Source organism: Artemia sp. Qi Xiang Cuo, chromosome 20 (assembly GCF_049724085.1).
Source record: "Artemia sp. Qi Xiang Cuo chromosome 20, ASM4972408v1, whole genome shotgun sequence".
In the NCBI taxonomy this organism is placed as follows: domain Eukaryota; kingdom Metazoa; phylum Arthropoda; class Branchiopoda; order Anostraca; family Artemiidae; genus Artemia; species Artemia sp. Qi Xiang Cuo.
Genome location: NC_142813.1, coordinates 49,163,964 through 49,178,785, shown reverse-complemented (window position 1 = coordinate 49,178,785; position 14,822 = coordinate 49,163,964). Strand labels below are relative to the sequence as shown.

Genomic DNA, 14,822 nt, shown 5'->3' with positions numbered 1-14,822 from the left:
GTGTGGCCAGATCGTTAACAAAAAAGTAAGCCTCAGCCTTTGAAAAACAAGCCAAAAATAAGCCAGACAATTTTTTGCCCAAAATCTTACTTTACTTTTAATGGTGTCCAAGTTTTGACGGCCGTTTTATAGAAATATTGAAAAAAACTACGTTTTCTAAAGAGTTAAAGAGGCTGAGTTACAAGGTCGAACCTTAAAACGTACAGGGATTAGGAGGCACAGTTGGGGGGCTGCCGCCCCCCAAACCCCCCGCTTTCGCAGCCTTTAAATATAAAAAAATTTCTTTAAACTGAAAGTAAGGAGCGACATTAAAACTTAAAACGAACAGAAATTATTCCGTATATGAAAGGGGCTGTGCCCTCCTCAACGCCTCGCTCTTTACGCTAAAGTTTTTATTGTTAAAAAAAAGAGTTGTGAGAAAGTCAAACTTTAGCGTAAAGAGCGAGGCGTTGAGGAGGGCACAGCCCCTTTCATATACGGAATAATTTCTGTTCGTTTTAAGTTCGATTAACTCTTTAGAAAACGTAGTTGTTTTCAAATAATTTCTGCCCGTTTTTGTACAGTTTATTACTTATCAAGATAAAGTCGGAAGAGGATGAAATTTTGCAAGTTTCTTAGTTTGAGCTTGGGCTACAAAATGCGATTACCGCCGTCTCTCTGCGACCTCTAGGACCTGAAATCGCTTAACATTGTGGTGGGTCGCCTCTTTATAGAGGCACAAGTGGGCCTCCTTGACTCACCACTATTCAGGTCCTTTGATCCTACTGGCATTATCCACCTTTCAATTCGTTCCCTGGTTTGCGGAAGTTCAGTTCCAGTGTAGAGATTATTTTGTGGCAGCAATTAGTAGAATTTTGATAAACCGCTACCCCATGTGGAACTCTAGAGACTTTACAGAAAGTCCTGCGCGCGATGTTCAGAAAATGCTCGACCGTGCTTACTTTCCTGTCCAACAGTTCAGGGAAAATTATTGACGAGGACGCCCACCGGCTCGATTTGTCCTGTGTTAGTTCGAGCACTGTCCGTGTGTGCGCCGCAATTTCTGTATCCCATAATTTCACTGAGTCGGACCTCCGATTACTATAATGATACTCTGTGACCCAATGCGTTTTACTTTCAAAATTTCGATTCAGTCAGTGGTTCTTTTTGGCGCAATAGAGTTATTACCATAAAAAATTCTTAAAATTGTGTCCCAGCCCTTATGTATTGGTTGTAAATAATTATGCATTCATTAATCACGACCGTAGCCCGCAGACAAAAAAAAAAAAGATCATTATTTCATTGGTTTATTATCAAATAGATACACAAACGAACATCAGATCATTGGATATTATCACATATCGATTCATAAAATTGTGGAAATCACTTTGCGTAAAGTCAAAGCTTTGGAATAAAATCCTTTTTCCAATGCTAAATGCTAGGCTAAAACGCCGTTAAAGGGCTACAACAGGTATACAAGGAACACAATCGTACTTTTGTCTTTATCACAAGTCCATTCCAGGGTCATAATTGGCTATCACGAACCACAATACGTCCCTGGAACCAAAAACAAATAAGACTGAGTAGAATCTCCGTCTTTGGTCCATGAACTGACTATTGGATAACCCGTAAAATCTGAGCGGAGGTGGAGCCAATTTGAGAACCGGCTGAGCTCTGAGTTGACGACCGTCTACTTTCCCTCATCGCCGCCGCGCATTTGCGAAGATAGGACCGGAGCAGGCCTCCAGGCGTGTATGATAAGTGTAATCAAACACTTTCACTTGTTCTCACTCAATTTTTCTTCTCCGGGGCTGCACTGCGAAGAGCTAGTTGCTGAGGTAATGAATTGTAATGTTCCGCGCCAGCTCCACCTCCGCTTAAATTCGCCAGATATCAGCCGTATTTTATTCGACTCCGCATGGTTGTAGTATCGAGATAGGGAGACGAAGGTTCTTAGTCTTTATTTGTTCTTGCTGGGACGGATCTCCAGTTTCCTGTTTGATGAGCCACATTTTAACGAAGTCCGAACATTCCACCACTTTAAACGTGGAAGGGAAGTATTGTGGGCCAGATTGGGAATGACACGCGTTATAAACTTTAAATACTTTTACGTAAGACAAACAAAGAATTGAATTTTGTTGCTGTGCTGCGAGAGCCAACTCACTCATCGATTTCAGAAGTTTACAACTTATCATAATTATATTGGCCTTTAGCGCAAGATAGCTGTCCGAACTCTGGCTGCCAGTCGTTGAGTGTGTGCGTACCTTTTAAGGCGCTTTAGGACGGGAAAACTAAAAAAAGTGGTAGTTTGTAAAAAAAATACTACAGGGTGGAATTTTTGGTGACTAAGAATATTCGTCTTTCCTAGCCCTTTAAGATTGACCAAATGCCTCTAAGATGTCACTGAGTTCATCTTCTTCCCGGTCAGCGTCAGGCGCATCAGCTCTGCCACATCGTCCACTGTCAGACGCATTTTCAGCTCCATTTTTCAAAAATATGGAACTGTTGAACGAAGTCATTTTGGCCGATGGTACGAATGACGAACAGCAGTGGCCACTGACAGACATCCACAGTCGAAAAATCAAAATTGTGTTTAGGATTGGTAAAAGCATTCTATTCCAAAGCTTTGACTTTACACAGTTCATCATAGAAAACGCTCTCTCAACGACTGTGTTGTTGATAGGCAAACTCAGCAACGACAATGCCCACTTTGCCAAATCCTGAAAGACTGGCTCTCCAATAGGGTCACAAAACTGAAGCACGTGGACCCAGAACTCAGAGGAGTCTTTTAGAAGTTCTCCGCCACAATGTTCATTCCAGTCAACCTCGAGCAGGCGTCTCCACTGGTTTTCCATGTCTCCAAATTCTGTCACTGGAATCACACTAAGAGGTAGGTCGGCGAATCTGGGTCTAGTCTGAGATAAACATATTGTCGGCGAGAGAATTCTCAATTTCAGAAGGGAATCAATGGCAAGAGGTAAACGTTTCAGAACTGACCTTGCAGCCGTCTTGAGAAAGCCATGACAGCGAAGCTTTATTTCCTCTTTCATCTCGCTTGGAAGATCAGCTTCGCTGAGTTCAGAAAGAAACAAATGCCCAAAGTCTACCTGGTCGACAGGAAGGTCGTAAATTAGAAACTCAAGGTTTGACGTTAAGGGACACTGCAGACGGTCGAAGGATCCTGCGCAGGATGCACATGACCAAATCTTTCAGCTCTTGAAACAGACGAAATTGGTCTCCATTCAAATGTTGAAATAGTATGTTCACCCTCTGAAAGTCGGCCAATAGCGGTTTCAGAAAGACAATGTATAGATGGTTGCGCTTATCACTGTACATTTCGTGTAAAGTTCTTGCAGTATAGCACCGCTCTTTTTCCTTGGCAATGCGGAAATGTGTTGTCAGTTCGAGGTATTGCTCATCAACTCTACACACTGCGGTGTATCGCGACAACCAGCGTGAACTTGAAGGGGCCACAATTTTAAGGGGCGAATTTCCATGATTTATCAGTCTCTATATCCGGCCGTACCCTTCCCTTCGCAACGGGATTACGCTAAACCACTTGTACTTTTCCGAGAGGATAAATTCTAGGTTGCTCGGCAACTCTTCCACCGCCTCGGAAGCACACAAGTGCAGAGATTGGCAAACACATTTGAAAAGCTGAAGGTGGGGTAACCCATCTGCTTTCAGCAATGTAAATAGAGAGTGATTTGCGCCACACATGTTATTTGCCCCATCAGTACCAATACCAGTCAGGTTTTTGAGAGGTACTTTGCACTCTGCAAGAAATTTTGTGAGTTCTACGTGGAGTATAATAGCTGTAGTTGATGGTACTTCAACCATTCCTAACGCAGTACACACTATCTTTTTCAACTTCGGGCTGTAATATCGAATGCAAATACACATGAACTTCATTGTAGAGACATCAGTTGACTCAACCAGTATTAGAGAGTACTCACCATCTCCAATGTCAGCCACTATCCCCTTCCGGGTTTCAGATCCAAACACATTCTAAGTGAGAGCGAAACAGTTAGTTTTTTTAGCCTCATCGAGTCACAAATAGGCAAAGAACATAAGTTTTTGATGATGGTAGAAAGATGGTGGATTTTTCTCACAGACGAATGACAGGATATATGAGTAGCCAAGACCAGTTTCGCTTTCCGCGAAGCCCAGTTTGTCGACGTGATATCCCTAACAATTAATATCCCTAACTGCCCCATACCGATTTTCACGTTTGCATGATTCTGAGAAAACCCATGACCAGTTTGCTTCTTCCTTTGAGCATAATTAAACTGAAGTGATGCAAAGAAAACCTCAAATATAAATACATGTATTGTCTTTATGAAATAAAAGTTGGCCAGTAAATTATTATTACCTTAAATTGCATTGTCCCTAGGCTACCCTATAGGCCTAGGCTACACCAACAGTAACAAAGAAATCAGACATCAAAGCAAGGGTAACTCATCTACTTATCCTGCTCCTGTCACAAGCTGATGCTTATCACTGCTGAAAATGGGGGTGCAAACCAGTCATTTACACCAGCTATTTTTCTGTGGCATGTACCCAATTTGCTGGTAGCCAATGCATTGAGGTACACACCTCAATGCATTGGGTCCCCCACCCATACCAGTTAGGGATTAATTGTTTCATGTACAATCATCAACATATAATGTACTCCTTCACCACTGTTGTAGTATACCACAGGATCTGTGCCTCAGAGTTTGATACCTACATCTAACCAAAGGTACTTCCCCATATAGAGCGAAGCAGGACCTACTCCATATATAGCGTAGTAGGACCTATGAAATGTTTACTATAGTAGGCTACTGATTGTGGGGAGTAGCACTCAAATTGTTAGGTGTAACAGATCCTGTGGGGTACTACTGCAGGGGTGAAGTAGTACATTATGTTGATGGTATTACATAAAACAATTAATATCCCCAACTGCCCCATAACGATTTTCACTTTTGCATATATTCGGAGACAAACCATGAACAATGTGCTTCTTGCTTCGAGCATAATTAAACTGAAGTAATGCAACGAAAATCACAAATATACATAAATGTGTTTTCTAAGACGATGTCACGAAAAAAATAGACAAAAGTGCCGGGGGTCCAATCGCGCTTGGGGGATGTACTACCGGCAGTGTGCTATGGACCCAGACGAATCGGTTGGGAACAAAATTTGATTTTACAGAAATACAAAACACAGAAGATAGCTCGAGTGTATATGGCTACTCACATGAACTAAACAGTTAAACAGGATCTGTAGATCTTACAGACAGGCCGGTTATGAGTTTGATTCCTGGCGCTATTCTATATTAATAAGTAACAGCTAATATACTGTACCTTCAGCTGTAGTTCAACCCCATGACTTAATGGCTAATGCTTTTTATGCTGTTGTTACGAAGCCACGTGTCTATAAGGATTTGAAAACTTCACTGCGTTGCCGCGGTTAGATTTGTATTTTGACCATAGAGTTAAAACGTGATTTTGACCTTTCGTGAGCATTCGTTCGTTCGAAAATCGGATGAATTGCCAAAAAATACAAATTCTTCCCGAAAAAGTAAATCACGCCAAGAAATAAGCCAGCTCAAAATAAAATAGCCAAGTTTTAAGCCACAAGCCAGTCCCAAAAATTTTCACGCCAGTCGCCAACAAAATAAGCCAGTTTGCCGTAAAATAAGCCAATCTGGCCACACTGCCCCGGCGTGAGCCAAGCCCCGCCCACTGCTTACCCGGATGTCAAATCCGCGCAGAATCAATGAAGCCCCGCCTATTTTCTTTATTTGACTTTTATCTTTTGACGTCATTATCCTTGACTGAAAACAGCGTTGCTTATGTAGTGGCTAGGGACTATATGTTGTGCAAGCTCGCTTCATTCCCCAGAGGGTAAATATCCATAATCACACTATGGTAACACCATGCCTCAAGGCTAAATTTTCGACAGTGCTGCACAGCTGTTTGAACGGGACAATCAACTTATAATGAATATGCGTCAAAATACCCGGTTATGAAATTAAATTGTGTGGTACTGTTTCGTAATATGCTTATTATAAACTTTACTGCACAAATCATGCGAGAAAGATGATGAAAAAAATGCAATGCCAATTGGGGATGGGTATGTGCATCTATCCGTAGAATTTTTGTCCCCCCCCCCTCCTATATTTTGTAGCATTTTGGGTATGTTATATTGTGAATGACTTTTTTGGTATTTTCATTGTCAATATGAAAAGAAAAAATTCCCCCCTCCCCCACATATATCTAAATAAATAATTTCGCTCACTCTGAATTTTTGTGGACTGACACCACCGTACAGTACCTACTTTCAGGTGGGCTTTAAATTCTTCTCTATTCCTTCGATTGGGAGTTTTATTACCACAAATGAGATTTTATATACAATTTTTTACATTGTGGCTTCAGATAAAAGGAAAAATTACTTTGATAAATTGGCGCTGTGCCAAACGCTATGAATTCAAGTATGAGCTGAAGGAATATAGCAGATAAAACATACAAACTAAACAACAGACAATAATATTTGAGGCACAACATTTCGCTTTCATTTCATCTTTAAGCCATGATTTAGTGTCAAGAGCATCATACCGGTTAAATTTTAAATTAGAACGTGAAGCATCACAGGAGGTGAAAATTGGTCGTTGTATTTACCATTTCCATGTCAAACTGTTGCAATAGCATTTTAAAAACGATGAATTTCATTATTTTTCATTTATAACATATTTCTTTCTACTCCGCTTTAAGGATTGCAAAATCGATTCCACAAGTACATTTCAAAGAATTTAGCTTAGCGTCGCCCATGTAATAGATCGATTTCCCGTCTCGTTTACCCTTATGAAAACCGGTTTTTATTGCCAAATGTTATTAATAGTTTCGACACAAAAGGCGGGAGCAGGCGCCTAAAGCTGTTTGTCATGTTGGATATGCGCCAGAGCTCATTAAAAGAATTCCGGACATAAAGGAACAACAATGAGAACAAATTTTAAATGCATATTTTCTTTCTTTTTGATAATGATGTTCAAATGTAGTCGGACGATAGGGGACGAAAAAAATTTTTTTTCCGTGTGATAAGGAGGAAGTGACAGTAACTGGGAATGACCAATGGGAACGAAAGTTCAAATTTTGTGATGGACTGGGGGTAAGAGTCAGCCCGAAAACTAAGATAATTTCGGAAACCACACTGCCTTTCCATGACGATAAAATAAAAGTTCAAAATAGGGATAAAATCCTTTTTAATAGACAGTGTATAATAAATTTCACAAAAAATACTTACAGTTCGTTACCACGAACTGTTTGATACAAACTTGAGAGCAATACTGAAATATCCGAACATAATCTGGCCATAGGTGAGAATTTGTGAGGGGGGGGACTGACTCAATTCCCTAGATTCATGTTATCAGGACATCTAGCCAACCAGAGATCTTGAGATCTGGAAGAAATTATTTAAAACACAAAAGTTTTTCTCACGCAAGGAAAGAACAAATCTGAAATGAACAAAAATTATTGCTTTTCAGATTACGCAAGATAGATCAACAAGACTAACTCAAATAAACTGACTCGCAACACTTCCCAATAACTGTTGAATTCTGAAAACTAGCACCATTGATAAATTGTAGCATAAAACTACAGATGTCTTAAAAACTCGAGCAAACTCAGTTTTCAGTAAAGCGTTAGCTTACAGATTTCTTCGAACACTGAAAAATATAACGAGTCAGTTTGTTTGAGCTACTTTTGTAGGTATATCTTACATAATATGCGAAGCAATAGTTTTTGCTTTTTAAAGTTTCAAATTAACTCATTGCTTTTGTTAGAAAATATTGCTTCTTTGATATAATTCTTGGCTTCCTACCTCACTGCCTCCCTTAAGCTTTCTCAAGAGGCTTTTTTCAAAATATCAACAATAAGAAAAGAAATAAAATTACCATAATTACCAAGATTTATGAAGAGCTAATGAAAGTAGACTGATTGTTTAATATAAATGATCACCGGGTCTAGGCGTTTATCAGAAAATTCCCCAAGACAATCCCCCTTCTCCAGAAAACTCTCCCGCGAAAAATGTCCGTGTTTTTTCAATAACAGATAGCGTACTATTTGTAAGCAATGGACACATTACAAAACTTAAAAAAGGCGCTTAAACTTCTACAACGAGGTTCTTCTCATTGAGCCTTCAGATAAATACAGAATTAGTTCTAAGGGAGAGACGAGGGAAGGGTGGAGGTAGAAATTCATGAATATCCCAGCGGCCTTAACCAGTAATTTTTTAGGTGGGAAGGTATTTTTGCGGTGGGAGGGGGGGGGACAAAAAATCCTTAAAAAGGCATGCAAATTTTTAATTGAAATTTAATCCCTTATGATTCCTGGGAATATTTCTGTTCTACGCTGTTATTATGGAAGTAAAGAGTAATATTAAACTCCAAAATGAGCAGAATTTATTCTGTATAGGAGCCCCCTCTGTAGATTATGCGACCACTCCTTACATAAAAACCTTATATGCCCTCGGGGTATAACTTGCAACACATGCCCCCTAACTCTGGGGGATTGTGTCGACCCCGAAGTTTCTGTTATCTGATCTTTGAACTATAGTGAACAAAATAGGTATCTCAAAATTTTGATTGGATACATTTGGGGAAAAAGAGCGGAGGGGGGGAATAATTGCCTTCCGGTCAATTTTGACTCTTAAAAATGGCACTAGAACTTCCAATTTCCGATCGATAAAACCTTCTCCGGAGCTTATACGACCACTCATTCCATACGAAGTGCCTCTGGGAAAAAGTAAATAATTAAATCAAACACTTCGTGGTAACGAACTGTTTGATGAAACTCTAAAAAACGGAATTTTGATACCAATACATACATCAAAAGAATCAGATCGATATGCTGATTTCAAATATATTTAGTATTTTTATGCTGAAATAAGTTTCATCAAGTTTAATCTTTCCCATCAAAAGTTACGGGCAACTAGGCCCCCTCTTTCGCTCGTTTTTTCCGAAGTCATCCGATCAAAATTTTCAGTTAGACACTTTGTTCAATATAGTCGAAAAATTTACTAACTATATTTCTGAGGATGACTTAATCCACCACAGTCCCCGGGGGAAGGGTTGTAAGTTATGAACTTTGCCCGTTGTTTACACATACTATTGGCTAATGGGAAGTATAGAAAAGTTTTCAGGGGGATTTTTTCTGGTGGGGGGAGGTAAGCAGGAGGGGGTTACGAGGGAGGATCTTTCCATGGATTAAATGTTTCATGAGGGGAAGGGAATTTTCCATGAAGGAGTTGCCAGATTTCCCAGCATTATTTAAAAAACGATCAGAAATTAAATAAGAAAAACAAGTTTTTCAACTGAAACTAAGGAGCAACATTAAAACTTAGAACGAACAGAAATTATTGCGTATATGAGGGGGTTCCCCTCCTCGTCAATACCTTGCTATTTACGCTGATTTTTTTTAGTACTTCCAAAAGAGCTATATATTCTAATTAAACGGCCTTTGTGATTCAGGGTCATTCTTAAAGAATTGAAACCGAATTCAAACTTTAGCGTAAACACTTTGATGAGGGGGCGAATCCCCTAATATGCATGATAATTTCTGTTCGTTTTAAGTTTTAATGTTGCTCCTTACTTTCAGTTGAAAAAAAAACTAGTTCTTTATTTAATAAAAAATAAGACATTGGAGCCTTACGGCCTTTACTCTAGGCAACGCTATAGCGTTGCCTCTGGCTGGATGCAAAAAGTGTCTTTTTATTTAGTTGAAAACATCCCGTAAGATTCCCCAAAGTTTCACCTGAATACCGCTAGCATTTTAGGACAAACACAGAATCAAACATTCGCCCCCTTTCCCAATGATAAATCCTGCATGTAAACAATAGACAAATTGCGTAATTTTTGATCCTTGCCCTGGGGGCTGTGGGAGCATGGCATCCCTGAGGCAAAGCTATTAGACCTATATACTACTTTAAATATAATAGCTTTTTGAAATTTTTTGATCAGGAGGATGAATCTAAAAAGAGAAAGCGATCCTGGTTACCCTACAATCACTCTTCAGCATCCCCTCAGCATACCCTAAAAGTTTCAACTTAATATCCTCAGCCGTTCCTTTGATATTGCTGATATACCCTTTACACAGCCAGTATGCACATAGTGTATTTAGCTTTGTTCAACATCCCTTTCAACATTTCCTGAAAGTTTCATCTTAATACCATAAGCCATTTGGAAGACCCGGATCAAACAAGCAACTTTTTCCAACAAAAATCTTATATATAAACAATGGGAAACTTGCATAGCTTACAGATTTTGCCGCTGCGATTACATCAGTCTAGAAAACATAATTATTTGATCTTGGATATTTTGAACAAAGTGACTATCTCAAAAATTTGATCGGAGGTCTTTGGGGTAAAAAGAGCGTGTGAGGGGGCTGGTCGCTTTCCAATTACTCCTGACTCCGAAAATAGACGCTAAAAAAGTCAGTTTTCTATAGAATGATCCTCCTCTGAAGTTTATTAATTAAAAAAAAAAAGTTTTCCGAGGGAAGTAAAGAGCGAAATTGAAACTTAAAACGAATAACAGTTATTACTTCACAGCCTATCTAACATATATGAATAAACTAATGCAAATAAATCAACTGATGATATTTTCCTATGTTTGTAGGATTACAGAAAACTAGTGCTTTACTGAAAACACAAAACAATATAGGAGTTTTGGTACGGTACAAGTAAAGGACACTTTTAAGGACACTTTTAACAGTATAAAAGTAAAGCATATTGAGATAGTTGTTTTATTTATTATTTTCGTTTAATTTGGCATCAATTCTGCACAATGAGCTCAGTTCAATGATTGACTGTCGTCTTGGATCTGAAAAGAACATTTCATTATTATTTTGTAGAGAAGTTCGAAGTGAAGGAATCTTATTAGTATTAGGACTACAAACTCGCCTTAGAATTTGTATCATAACTGAAAATCCTCCGTTTTGTAGAGATAAATGACTGGATTTGCAGAGTTCATATTTCGGTTGATATGTTCTTCATTTCAAGAAATACTAGGTGAGACCAAGATGTTATCTGATAAATCAATCCATTATATTATGCTGTGTAATGACATCAAACATATTATTTTTATGCCTAAGTTCTTAAGATAATTTTAATTGTATACTGAAAGTTACTAATATCACAGCTCCTGTAGGACTATGAAAAGTGTTATAGATTAGTTTGTTGTTGTGAGGCTACGTATTTACTTTTGAATCATAAATCAATATTCATGTTTTTATACTCGGCTTTTGTGTTTTCAGTAAAGTGCCAGTTTTCTGTAATCCTACAAACATAGGGACATATCACCAGTTGATTTATTTGCATTAGTCTTATTGATGTATGTCAGATAGGCTGTGAAGTAATAATTTTTGTTCGTTTGAAGTTTACTTCCGTCGGAAAAACTTTGTTTTCTAACTAAATCTATGCTCGTGTTTGATGAAAATTCATTTTAGATACAACACTGCTAGTAGATTGTTAGGTTATACTTTGCTCGGGCCGGTCCCTTGGCACCTTCCCAAGGCACTCTTGAGGACCAATGAACTCTATCAAGGCCAGGCACTTTTGAGGACCAATGAGCTCTATCAAGGTCAGGTACTTTTGAGGACCAATGAACTCTATCAAGGCCATTCCCTAAGGGACTTTAGGGATCAATGAACTCTATCAAAGCCAGGAAAGTCACTGGACTCTTGCATAACTGATTTCTTTGGCCTTTTGCCATTGATAAATAAATTATATATTTTGGTTGGATGAAATCGATTTACATTTTAAAGGAGTGGGATTTTAAATTCATTATATTAAAAGGCACCGAGAATAGAATTTTAATATAGAAATCCAGAACAATCCTTAGAAATCAAGTAGTGAGGGGTTATGGATTTGACGACGCCCATAGGGGGTAGGCTACACTATTGGAGCTACTACAAATTCTTCTTACAAAATACAAAATAAGTTTTGTGCTCTGTTTTACACAAAAAGTTCGATGAAAAGAAATCCAGTAGTGAGGGAGTTATGGATTTGACGACGCCCATAGTGGATATTCTATTGGAGCTACTACAAAAAATCATATACATTTTAGACAACGATACGACAGCCTTTAGTCATCGATGACCCAACCTCCAAGGGCCCCAATGCCCCTTAACTCCCCCATCCCCAGCTTTTCCCCCCTCTTTTAATACCTATTTTTTTACTTTTTGCAACTAATTTTGAACCTTTATCTAACATAAAAATTTTTTCAACTTTTTTATGTCTTAAAATGACAAGAATTATAATTCAAACAAAAAATTCACATATAATATTTTCGAAATATAAAATGAGAATGATATAGATATGTTGTTTGTGATTTTTACTATTAGAAAAGTAATGTTTGTGATAACACATTTTTTTGGACCAATTTTTTTTGGACGTGGAAACTATTCAACTTTTATTTATTTTTATTTTTATTTAGCGGCTGTACCAGTGTTACTCTATGGCTGGTCATCGACAGCGCCGAGAATATAATTTTAATTTCGTTAAAATAAAAAAATTAAAAAGAAAATCAGAAATAAAAAGTATCATGACAAATATTGTTTTTCTAGAAAAAAGTCACAGTATCATATGTATAATATTTTTATTTTGCATTTCCAAAATGTCACAAGTGAATTTCTTTGGCACTTAGAAGTTTTTGGACTGATGAACATAGTTTTTGGATATTTTTCTTTATACGGCCGACCCCAATGGTACTCTTTGGTTGATCATCGAAAGTAACTAGTTTATTGTATATTTTCAATCAGTATTTTTTGTATATTAAAAGGATAAACACTTGCATCATATTTAAAAAAAATTGAGAAATACAATGAACTATTAGACGTTTGGCACGCCTACTGAACCGAAACGAACATAGCTTAAAAGCAGTTAACATAATGTAACCTAGGTAATATAAAATTGTGGCAAAATGGTAGCTCTTGGGTGATTTTTTTTATAATTATTCGTTTTAAAATGACACTCACACTGCTGATTACAAACGACATATGTAGCTGAGTTTGTAGACTCTAGTTAACCACTTGTTCAGCTGCTAGTAGTGTCTGTGTTTGATAGAATCTCGATAAATTCCCACTTCATATGTCTCTAACTCTAAAAGGAATTCAATTCATCGCCCTCGGACTATTGTAAAAATATAATTCACCTATTTTAGACTCTAGTAAACCACTTGTGAGCTGATAGTAGTATCTGTGTTTGAGTGAATCTTGATAAATCCCCACTTGATATTTCTGTAACTCTAAAAAAAGTTCGATTCATCTCTCAAGGACTATAGTAAAAATCTAATTAATCTATTTCAGGCTCTAGTAAATCACTTGTGAGCTGATTCTAGTGTCTGTGCTTGAGTTAACCTTGATAATTTCTCCCTTCATATGTCTTTAACTTAAAAAAATTTGAATAACCTCACACTGACTACTGTAAAAATCTAATTCACATATTTCAGATTCTAATAAAACACTTGTGAGCTGATATTAATGTCTGTTTTTGAGTGAATCTTCATAAATTCCCACTTCATATATCTAGCTAAAAAAAATTGATTGAACTATATCAGACTATAGTAAAAAATCTAATTCACCCATTAAAGACTCTAGTAAACCCCTTGTGAGGTGATAGTAGTGCCTGTGTTTGAGCTAATCTTTATAAATTCCCACTTCATATGTCTCTAACTCTATAGAGAATTCAAGTCACCTATTTCAGACTCTAGTAAACCACTTTTGAGCTGATAGTAGTGTCTGTGTTTGAGTGAATCTTGATAAATTTTCACTTTATGTGTCTCTAACTCTAAAAAGAATTCGATTCATCTCTCAAGGACTATAGTAAAAATCTAATTAATCTATTTCAGGCTCTAGCAAATCACTTGTGAGCTGATTCTAGTGTCTGTGCTTGAGTTAGTCTTGATAATTTCTCCCTTCATATGTCTTTAACTTAAAAAAAATTTGAACCACCTAACACAGACTATTGTAAAAATCTAATTCACATATTTCAGATTCTAATAAAACACTTGTGAGCTGATATTAATGTCTGTTTTTGAGTGAATCTTCCTAAATTCCCACCTCATATATCTAGCTAAAAAAAAATTCGATTGAACTCTCTTAGACTGTAGTAAAAAATCTAATTCACCCATTAAAGACTCTAGTAAACCCCTTGTGAGGTGATAGTAGTGTCTGTGTTTGAGTGAATCTTGATAAATTTCCACTTTATATGTCTCTAACTCTATAGAGAATTCAAGTCACCTATTTCAGACTATAGTAAACCACTTTTGAGCTGATAGTAGTGTCTGTGTTTGAGTGAATCTTGATAAATTTCCACTTTATGTGTCTCTAACTCTAAAAAGAGTTCGATTCAACTCAATCAGACTATGGTAAAAATCTAACTCACCTATTTCAAACGCTAGTAAACAACTTGTGAGTTGATAGTAGTGTCTGTATTTGAGTGAATCTTGATAAATTCCCACTTCATATGTCTCTAGCTTTAAAAAAACATTCGATTCATCTTATTCGGACTATAATAAAAATGGAATGCAACTATTTTAGACTCTATTAAACTACTTGCAAGCTGTAAGTAGTGTCTCTGTTTCAGTGAATCTGGATAAATTCCCACTTCATATGTCTCTAACTCTAAAAAGAATTTTATTCAACTTTCCCAGACTATGATTAAAATCTAATTACCTATTTCAGACTCTAGTAAACCAATTTTGATCTGATAGTAATGTCTGTGTTTGACTGAATCTTGATAAATTCTAATTTCACATGTCGCTGATTCTATAATAATTCGATTCATCTCTCTCAGAGTATGGTAAA

The 14,822-nt window shown here is 37.3% G+C and overlaps 1 pseudogene; it reads right to left on the bottom strand.

The window, feature by feature from the left end:
• Positions 1 to 2,351: 2,351 nt before the first annotated feature.
• LOC148940311 (uncharacterized) lies at positions 2,352 to 3,453 on the bottom strand (annotated as a pseudogene).
• Positions 3,454 to 14,822: the final 11,369 nt, after the last annotated feature.